This window comes from Excalfactoria chinensis, chromosome 1 (genome assembly GCF_039878825.1).
Source record: "Excalfactoria chinensis isolate bCotChi1 chromosome 1, bCotChi1.hap2, whole genome shotgun sequence".
Lineage (NCBI taxonomy): Eukaryota > Metazoa > Chordata > Aves > Galliformes > Phasianidae > Excalfactoria > Excalfactoria chinensis.
Window position 1 is genome coordinate 119,368,348 of NC_092825.1, and position 11,634 is coordinate 119,379,981.

Consider the following 11,634-nt stretch of genomic DNA (forward strand, 5'->3'; position numbering starts at 1 on the left):
TTTACTGCAGCATAACCTCTGCTCCATACTAACACAGACCACCCTGATTCCCAGGTACCATCATCCTTTTTTATCTTTACCGGTGGCCCCTCCTCGATGATTCTTGGTTGCCAATGCTTTTGCATCGGGGTACGTTTATTATCTCCTCGCTCAAAATGGTTGACTGCATAAAGTGCTCGTGCCAATACTTCTGCCTGCTGGGCAATTGGGATCCGGCCTCTGTGACCATCCCCCTCCCCAAGGACACGTATCTTATCTTTCAAGACACGGTTGGCCCTTTCGACAATTGCTTGCCCCTGGGAATTCCCAGGGATTCCTGTCGAATGTGATATTCCCCAACGCTCGAGCCATTCCTGGGTGGATCGTGAGATGAAACACGAGCCATTATCAGTCTTGATATGCTGCGGCAAACCAAGGACCGCAATGGCAGTGGCCCAGTGTTGCTGAGCTGCAGGAGAGTTAGCACGTGCATGTTGTGTGGCTATGATGATTGTTGATGACGTGTCGATCGTGACCGCCAACCATTGCTTTGGAGCCATACGTTGTTCTACAGTAAAGTCAGTCTGCCAAACGTCTAGAGGAGAAAGCCCCCGAGGGTTAACTCCCGCCCCTAACACAGATGCTGAATTACAATGCGGGCAAGTTTGAACCACATCTCGAGCTGCAGACAAAGGAATGGAGCACGTTCGTGACAAGGCTCGTGCTCCAATGTGCAGGGTAGAATGTAAATCACGTGCTTTCTGAAGGGTGAACACCTGTCCACCTGCTACCCGGTCAGCCACTGCATTTCCAGTTGTAAAAAACCCCGGTACCTCCGAATGACTGCGGACATGAAGAATAGCCACAGATGCAGATCGGGAGGCCAGAGCCTCTTCCAGCAGGAAAGCGATTTCAGTGCTAGGCACACCCTCATTGCCCATGCGAAGCAACAATTTTGCCACAAAGGCTGAATCAGTGACCACATTACACGGAATTTCTGGCCACAATCGTAAGGCTATTGCTACAGCCCTGGCTTCAAGCACCTGAACACTGACTGTTTTGTCTGTGATCATCTTGTGCTCCCATTTATTGGATGAATTCTGCCAGACCACTGCTCCCTGACCAGTGGCAGAAGAGGCATCTGTAAATACAGTTGGTCCCTCCATCGGGGTGTCAAATACCCTGAGTTTTAATGAAATTTGAAGGGGTTTTGCAAGATCAAATATCGGCAATGAATCCGAGTAGAAGATTTTACCCCCAAAACCTTGCAAAGCAAGTAGAATGGCATCAGGTAGAGGGTTAACATTTCTAAAAGCACTTGGCATGTATAAAACATCTGGTTCTTTTCCCAAGGCTCTCACAGCAGCGAGCCTGATTTTTTGAAGCAAAGTGGATAGCTGCTCAAGCCAGGAGGTGAAAGCTCTCACTGGCTGTACAGAGAATAACCACCAGAGCGGACGTGGCCGGGAACCCAAAGTTTGTCCGAGAATCCCTACCGCCCCATCTTGGCATTTGGTAACTGCCCCCTCCAAGGGTAAATCAGGATTCCATCGAGCAAGAGCATTTGAGGAGCAAGCCTGCAGGATTTCCCGCCAGGCCGAGTCCATCTCCTGTGTCCATGCTCTCTCCTCTCTGGGATCCGATCCCTTCAACTGGTCATAAAATGGTTTCATAATTCGTGGAGGTAGACCGAGGGCATTGCGCACCCACTGAATAGCCCCCACTAGCTTCTGGACATCCCACAAAGTCCTAATGTGGGGTTTAATATCCAAGCCTTGGGGTGCTACCATTGTGGGTCCAAAACGGTATCCCAAAAATTCAATCCCTGGCCCCCTTTGAATCTTCTCTTGGGAAATAGTAAAGCCCGCTGTAGTGAGAGCCTCAACCATCCGCCTTTCCAGGTCATGCAATTGAACCTCACTAGGAGCTGCAAGCAACAGGTCATCCATATAGTGAGCAATTCGACAATCAGGTAACAATATTCGGACTGGTTCAATCACCTTGCCCACAACAAGTTGGCAGATTGTGGGAGAACATGCCATACCCTGAGGGAGCACCTTCCAGTGATACCTCTCAGCAGGCTCTTGATTATTAAGGGTGGGTACAGTGAAAGCAAAGGCCTCTCGATCCTGGGCAGCCAAAGGAATGGAAAAGAAGCAATCCTTAAGATCAATAACCACCAAAGGCCAACCTTCTGGTACAGCTGATAATAGAGGACTGCCCTGCTGCACCGGACCAAAGAGGATAAGCTGTGCATTAACCATGCGAAGGTCATGTAGGAGCCGAAATGACCCTGAGGATTTTCGAATAACAAAAACAGGAGTGTTCCAAGAACTAAGAGAGGGCTCCAAATGGCCCAAAAGAAGTTCTCGTGAAACCAACTGCTTGAGCGCTGTTAATTTTTTATAAGGAAGGGGCCACTGATCTACCCACACAGGACGAGCATCCTGCTTCCAGCGCAAAGGAATGGCATGATTCATTGCCAATAGGTAGACAGTGGCCCTCTCTATAAATTTGTCATGCGGACCCCTAAGGCATCAAGGAAGTCCCGGCCCAAAATTGTGCCTGGAACAGACCCAATCAGAAGCTCCATAATGACAGGCTTGTCCAAGGAGCCATCCCTATTGATAACAGTGATCTCTACCAATTCCGCTGACTCGCCAGTTGACATTGTACCCCCAACCCCAGAGATGGTTGTCGCTGAGTTAAGCACAGGCCAATCTGGTGGCCAGTCCTTTTTTGCTACCACCGTAACATCTGCCCCTGAATCAAGCAAGGCAGTGGTAAGGATGGAGCGAGGGATCTTGTCATATTGCAAATATCCCATATAAGTCAAGATTATATCGATTAGGGGGCGTTGGCTAAGATCCATAGTTAACGCCACCGTGGGCGAGAGATTTGGTCTCTCCCCCTGCCTGAGTTCGACGGGGTGACTGGCCCAACTTCTTGATCGTGGGAAGGACCCTGGGCCCAAGGTGCCTTCCCAATTTCGTTTCCCTGCGGCATGAGAGTAAATCTTCGGCAGAATCGGGCTTCATGACCCAGCTTCCCGCAGGCTTGGCATTTTTCTCTAACCTTATACCGTCTCTCTGGAGCTGTACACTGGTTCTTGTAATGACCTATCTGGCCACATTTAAAGCAGGGGTTCTTAGATTGATTATTTTGTGCGGTCATAACCGAAAGCCATGCCTTTGTCAGGCCATCACTGGGCAATGGTGTTGCTTGTTGTTTGTCCAGCACATACTTAATAATTTCACCCGGAGTCTCCAGATCATCAGGAGCCGCCCGAATGATATCTCTAATATTCTGATGAGACTTTTGCTTAAGACAATCTTTTATAACGGAAGATAATGCTTCCTTAGGTAGTTCTGATCCTTCTACTGCCTGTATCAATCGATTGGCAAATTCAGAGAATGTTTCTGAGGGACCCTGCTTTATCTCTGACCACGGGGAAACAGGTTCTGCTTTTCTTACAAAGTTTCTAAAAGCAGTAGAAGCCGCCCCCGTGGAGGCAAGTAATTCTCCCGGACGGAGGAGCCTAAGCTGCTTCTCTGCAGATCCAGCCAGATCTGCATCCGTTCCTAAAAGCCTCATTAAACTAGTTTTCGGATCTCCCTCCTTCCCATTCGCTGGGTGGTTCGGATCACAAGCAGTCTGTGCTACAACAGCCTTAAGTTGTACCGTCCACTCCTCCTTCCACACAGTAAACTGTACTGGTTCAAGGACAACTCTCATAAGGCTTTCAATATCATATGGCAGTAGGGGACCCGGGGCCATAAGAGCCTCAAAGGTACTCATAGTCATCGGGGACCTCAAGCCCTTTTTCTCAATTGCCTCTATAAACCGAGTCACTGCTTTCGCTTCCAAAGGCACCCAAACTGGTCCTTTCTTCTGGACGACTATCGGAAACACCGCCCAGTCCCGTTCCTTAAGCCCCAACCCTCTCATTGATTCACGGATAACCGACCAATCGGTGGGCTTGCGAGAATCCTCTCGCTCCTCCCTCCTCCGGGGAGACGCGACCAATTGGGTGGGGGTAGGCGGAACCTTTCGTTCCTCCTCTTTTTCCTCCCCCTTCTGGGGAGGCGGGACCGACAGGGCAGGGGTAGGCATTTCCTTTCTTTCCGTCCCTCTCTCCTCCCCCTTCTGGGGAAACGGGACCGGCAGGGTGGGGGCAGGCAATTCCTTTCTCTCCACCCCTCTCTCCTCCCCCTCCTCGGGAGATAAGACAAACGGGGTGGGGATAGGCAATTTTCTTTCCTCCGCTTTTTTCTCACCCTTCTCGGGACGAGATCCCTCCTCCGGAGGTGGGTCTGGGGGTGGCTCAACGCCTCCACGGCGCGCCTCCCCACACGACTCTCCCTCCCTCGGACAAATTCCATCCCCCTCAGGCGAGTAAAAGCTTTGCAAAGAGGGGTATAGGCGGGGATAATATGGTGGCGCCTCCCCAGATGACACAACTTCCGCCTTCTCTTCCGGAGTTGTTTCGGGCGCGGCCATGGCCATTGTGAAAACGGCCGGCGTGGCCGGCGCCATTTTGGGTGCAGAGTCGCCGCCAGAAAGCGATTCCTCCGCACCCCCCGGGACCCCGGACGTCCCAGTATCCAGACCAAAAACCCCAGTCGCGATGGCCTGGACTTGTTTCTCCTCCTTAGCGGCTTTAAGAGCACCCAGGACCAAACCCCAGGTTTTTAACTCCTCCGCTTTATACTCGTGCATTGCTCTATGGAGCATGGCAGCGGTGAAAGAATCCCACCGCTCCGAATCGAGCAGATTACTAGGGGAGGGTAAAATCTGCGCCACCTCCAAACAGGAGATGACGGCAGCTATATCCTTCTTAGAAGGAACATTTCTAACGCAGTGAGTTTTACAAACTCGTGATACTACCTTAATGACGGAATCCATTGTTTTTTCTGGTGCGCGACACCGTACGTCCTTGCACCCTTTGTATATACTCGAGACCTGTAGTCCCGCAGTCTTCCACGGTCCTCGTTTTCTTACGACCGAGCCGCAGGTAGAACATCAGCTGCTTCAATTTCCGCCCACCGAGGCGCTTCTACGGGATCTAACCGTAGGACTTGCGTCCGCCACGCAGTTAGCCGTCGCACACTACCCCCAGGACGTGCCTCAGAGAGGGCACCAAATGTTACCTTAATCAAGTAACCTTAAAGAATCACGTCCTTTGTAATGTGCTTCCGACGGCCCCGTGGCCAAGTTACGCACTGCTTACACCAATGTGGTGGGTGGTAAAATGGCGTTTAATTAACCTCGTGAGTCCCTTATATAGGGCTCCTATTTCATCTAATACACATGCATTACTGAGCATGGGAAGACCTATCGCGTTACAGCACGAGATCTCGCTGATGCCTAATACAACAATATATACTTGAGACAAAGAATTTAAATAAAAATATCCAGATATATGTTTCTGTATATATATTCCATAACATTACAATTGTATTTACATATGTTACAATATATACGTTACCTTTGTGATGCTTACCAGCTGCTTACATGAATGACAACAGAATTTGGCTTTGGAAAATTTATTTCCACAAAAATGCACATTAAAACCTATAGTTTTCATTATGTATCTAGGTTATAACATGCTGAAGTTAACAATTTTAGTATTTGTTTTAAACCTGGTTCCCATTTGAATTTCAATTTCACAGAACAGTAGTTTCTCAAACAGATAGAGACACAGAAGTGAAAAGCATTAGCTCTACAAACAATCTAAATATGCCACAATAAAGTTTAAATTCCTCTCACGCCCAAGGGATTATGAAATAACACATGAAACACCTAAATCAAATGTATGAAAATAAATAATCTCATCGTGTCTTGGTTAACTTGCTAACAACATTTACGATACAAAAGAATAATGTGTCATACTTAAACGGGTGGATTAATGATTGACATTCTAAATAGCTAAACTCAACTGATTGATTTACCAATGTTTTACAACCTTTAGTGCTTTACTCCTCTACTGGATTGGTGAAAGAGATAATTTAGCAAGCTTCTGAGAGCCAGAATGCAGCTCGGAAGACCTTATAAAGGAAGGATTAAGTATTTCCCTTTACATTTGGACATGCACATGACATATATATGCCAGAAACTGAAATCAGATTTAAAAAAATAAATAAAAAATAAATACAGATTTTTTATGATTAGTGAATATATATTTTGTACTGATACATTGTAAGACATATGTGTCTCGGTGGTTTCAAAATACTGTAGGACTACATTTTACTCATCCTTGTAAAAAACATTTCTTCAGACAATATGAAAAATTACAGATAAAAGAGAAAAAAAACAAAAACAAAAACACATTTTACAACAACAACAAAATTATTATAAGATTATTTATTTCAAATTAATATATAGACATATTCATAGAGAGCAAGGAGGCTCGTTGCACAAGATTTTCACCAGAGCATCAAACATGAATTAGTTGGCTCACATGGGTTAAGTTAGAATGAAAAACACTATACACTTCTCCTTTTGTTAACATTTTCTACTACCTAAATTCAACTACAGGCTCCTCCACAGACAAAATTTACAGACATCACTGAAATTTATGCTTGATGGAGACTCAGTAAGCACACCTTTCACTTTAGAAACTGCCAATGGAAAAATATACATATCTTCTCTTATGAAGAATGTATTTTCCTTGTACAAAAGAGCTTGGACAACGAGAGACAACACAGATATTGAGGAAGTTTAAGAAGGCAAGATTAGCAACATCATGGTATTAGTGTCTCACTGTGACCTGATGGAACATGAAGGTGACTTCATTTTATAAAATCACTGCAACAAAACTGTTTTCATGCAATCATGTCATTGTCATATCTGCACTCTCACAAGTGTCAAGGAAACACCTGCCTATGCTGCAGACAAAAGGAACATTCAGCCTAGGTAGTCTTCCCAGGGTTTCTTGTGAATGCAGGGGAAATAAGGAATGCAAGATATTAAGTCCTCCTGATGTTTTCTAGGTTCTGTTTAAGTTTGCAGTTCTATGCTGATCTGGGGCACTACCATCCTTTATAATGGTTGTGTTGGCTTATCTGGGTGTCTTATGGCTCCCACCATATACTGTCTACTGTCTTCCTTCAACCACCTTTTAATGGCTTGAGTATTTTAATGTTGACATACTCTATTCCTGTTCTAGACTTTCCCGTTTCTTAGGCTGTTTGCTTTTTTCTTTTCTTTTTTCTTTTTTTCTTTTCAAAGCTGGGTGACCTCAGAATCAGCAAATGTATGTACTAGCATCTTGCAGGCTAGTCATGCTTATAGCCTTTCTATCCTTTGTCCCCTCTGGAACTTCCCTACACAGACAATTCTCTTGATTCTTCATTCAGACCAGTCTTGAGTTTCCTGTGACAATTTTGTATGTTCACTTGCATTATTTAAAGAACCCTCTAGAATTTCTTTTATGTGTCCCCAGACTTAGAAGTGGTGTAAAAAAGTTTGCTTGGTTACTTGGAGAAGACTAGCTGCAGTAAATTTTGAATTGCTGTTGGCTATTTCACTCTGCTTTTTCAGTGGTTTGAATGGTTGAAACATCATCCAATGATGAATTAAAACTGATAGTTTTTTTTTTTTAGCCCATCCTGAGTTCTTTGCTTGAATATTTATAGCGAAAATAAGGGAACTATAATCTAAAACAATTTCAGGTATGTGATCCCCACCCTTTTGGCACAGTAGTGACTATTCAGTAAATTACTCTTAAAACCAAATATTTGTGGAATGACATGCACAACATCTGAGAATGAATATTAAAAACTAGAGACATAATATTTCTTACTTGTCTAACTTTAAAACAGCCTCTAGATTTATTTCAGATGTCTGCCGTTCCTCTTCACCCAAAATCTTCTCTAAGAAAGATTTAAAAAGAACTTTTATCTTAACAACTTTGACATGGAACTCACCTTTCTGTAATTTCATAATTTACGAAATTGGTCATGAAAAAAATGTACAAGCTTAGCAAGCAGTATCTATAGAGTTGTACAGGTTGGGTTTCACTGACAGAGCTGTTCATGAAGTATAATTTGTATATGTTGTTCAAAAATCTATATAAGACCCAGAGGTTATCTGGCAAAGCATCTGATGAGCTTGTTTTATATTAAGAGCTGCCAGAGCAGCAACCATTAAATGCAGTAATTGATGTGCCACGTTCTTAGAACTTACAAAATAATGCTGTACTTCTAAATGTCCCTGTAATTTTCTTGCCCCATTTCTTTAGCGCTTATCACCCATCTCTGTACTTAATCATTATCAGGATTAATCTGTGGTCCACATTTATTTGATTAAATTACTTCTGTTTTCATATCTTGCTTACCTGTAACTGTCTTACCTATCTTGTTTTTAGATTTGGCTTCCACTCATTCATTTTTTTACAGAAAGTTCCTTTAGAAATGTAATATAGAGACTCTCAGGTCATGAAGACTGTGAGTATAGTTTTAAAGTCTAAACACCTCATCACTTTGGTAATGTGGTTGGCCTTTGAAGCTTTATTAGGCCTGAGACACAAAGTCTGATCACTTACACAGCTTTTCCATTTGGCAGCCATAGACTGTTAACACATCATTGTAACAGTTACTTAAAAAACTTGTGTTTTATTGGCTTAAACACTTTTGAACATTTTAGAAGTGAGAGAGAAAGAATATAATTACAAGATTAAAGGAGCTCAGCTATTTTTTACTGTATACTTATTTCCCTATATGATGAGTTCTTCCTGTAATGACTTAGACCAACATTACCTGATTCTTTTTTTAAAGTATTTAAATGACAGACGTAAAGGAGCGTTTGAATTACAAAAGTTTGACTCATGTTCTAGCAAAGAAAAACAAGCAAGTATTTAAAATGGAATATATCCACTGTATAATAATCAAGATTAGCACATATATTAGGATGAATGAAAGATTAAAACATATTAAAAAGGTCTTTTAAAATCTCTTGGATAAATTTATTCTTGACACTTAAAAAAAAAAAAATTGCTTAAAAAGAGGAAAATAGGCTTAATACTTAAGACAATCTGAAAAGAAAAAGCCACAGAAAGATCCAATAGCTACTATTTATAATTAATGGTGGCGTTAATCATTATTGCACCAGAGCTGGTGGACTAGGTGCACTTATGCCCACTGGCACTATGCTCTGGATCCCTACTGTAAAACTCTCTTTACTTCATTTCTCTCCATTCTAAGAGCTCATCTTTCCCAACACTTCCTGTTACACAAACCTTCTCACAGTGTCCTGCACAAGATGGACTGATTTCCTCAGACATCAGCAACTGAACAGTTTTTGCTCCTCTAAGGAACAGGGGATAGGATTAGAACAAAAAAAAGGGTGCATCTCCTTCATACTCTGCAAAAACATTTACAAGCATTCGTGTTTTCCATCTCCTTCATTTTTATGAATAGACAGAGTCTTATTGTTCTGCACACATCAATAACATTAAAGGATATCTACTTCATGCCATTAACATAATAATCATTCAAGATCAAAAGTGGGATGAAAGATTCTATATGAAACTCTGCAGTGGTAGGAAATGAAACAGCATCAACAAAGGAAAAATTAAAGATGCTTTTTCTATCACAAATATCTCACACAATTGTCTTTGAAGGGTCAAAGTTTCAGTATTCTTTTTGTTTGTGGCAAATAACAGACTACAGACCCATCAGTATTCTCAAATATTAGGCGCCTTTCATTACTGGACTTCCTTTTTGGAAGAAAACTTACCTGTGTTTCCTATACTTATGAAACAGTTGTAACCAATACTGCAATAATTCAAGATGAAGGACCAAATAATCTTTAAATCCCCTTGCTTAACTCAACAAGCAGAATTACCTTTATGCCTTGCGTACATAAATTAAACTCATGTACCAAAATAAGAGGATATGTGAAAATATAACTGTCAGCAGTAGTGTTATACTGGGTGAGACAGCACACGTGCTTATCAAGGAGCATTTTAAATAAATGTATATCCTTCATAATAACTAAAGAAACAAAGCAATTGTAAATATCTATAGCGTTTTGTTTTTTTTTTTAATTATTTTTTTATTATTATTATTATTATTATTTTTTTTTTCTCTATAAGTGGTACTGGGGAAACCAGTAAGTCTCAGTTTCACTTATCAGGGTCAATGACCCAAAATAAATCATTCATGCCTTACTGTAGTTGCACTGTAGTTTCATTGCGAGGATATCATTGTCTATAATTAATTCTTCAGGAATGAAAATAAACAATGAAATGGATACGATTAACTGAACCTATAACAATTTACAGAATGCATAAATATTTTGTGAAAGGTACAGATCTTAAAATGATGTCACTGTAGGCATGGAAATAGTATACTTCTACAGAATCGGTGTAAAAAAGATCTTATTATTTCCTTAAAACTGCTAGATTTAAACATTCCCTAGACAGTAATATCTCTGTACAAAACTTTATTGAAAGTGTAGCATGGCTCAATCCTCATGTCATAATATTCCATTAGGAACATGAATGAAAACTGGGGAGGCATGGCGGGTGGATTATATCACCTTGCCACGATCTTGCAATGGTAAGTGTTATGTGCTTACCATGGTAAGGACAGTAACAGTGTTTGCACCAGAAACAGTGGTGCCAGCAGGAGCAGAGAGGTGATGGTTCCCCTGTACTCAGCACTGGTGAGGCTGCACCTTGAGTGCTGTGTTCAGTTTTGGGCCCATCACTGAAAGAAAGACATCGAGGCCTTGGAACGTGTTCAGAGCAGGGCAACAAAGCTGGTGAGAGGTCTGGAGCACAGGCTGTATGAGGAGAGGCTGAAGGAGCTGGGAATGTTCAGTCTGGAGAAGAGGAGGCTCAGGGGAGACCTCATTGCTCTCTATAACTTCCTGAAGGTTGTAGTGAGCGGGGGGTCGGTCTCTTCTCTTGTGTCATTAGTGATAGGACCAGAGGGAATGGTTTCAAGCTACAGCAGGGGAGATTCAGGCTGGACATTAGGAAGTATTGCTTCTCAGAAAGGGTGGTCAGGCACTGGAATGGACTGCCGAGGGAGGTGGTGGAGTCACCGACCCTGGGGGTGTTCAAGGAAAGACTGGATGTTGTGTTGAGGGACATGGTTTAGTGGGAGCTATTGGTAATAGGTGGACGGTTGGACTGGATGATCTTTTAGGTCTTTTCCAACCTTGGTGATTCTATGATTCTATTGTGCAGGCAATCACTGGGTGGCTTGAAACATTTGCAGTACCCCGTGCTACTGCCTGAGACACCATATTAGGTCTGGAGAAACAAATCCTGTGGCAACATGGCACCCCAGAAAGAACTGAGTCTGATAATGGGACTCATTTCAGAAATTCTCTTGTAAATACTTAGGCTAAAGATCACGGCATTGAGTGAATTTATCACATCCCCTACCATGCACAAGCTTCTGGTAAAACTGAACAATACAGTGGGTTGTGAAAAACCATGTTGAAAACAATGGGTGGTGGAAAATTTAAGCACTGGAAGAAGCATTTGGCAGAAGCCACCTGGTTAGTCAGCACCCAAAGATCTATCAGTTGCGATGGTGCTCCCTACATACCATCAAGGGAGATAAGGTCCCTGTAGTACATGTAAAGAGCATGTTGGGAAAAGCAGTCTGGGCCTTTCCAGCTTATGGGAAGGGTAAGCCT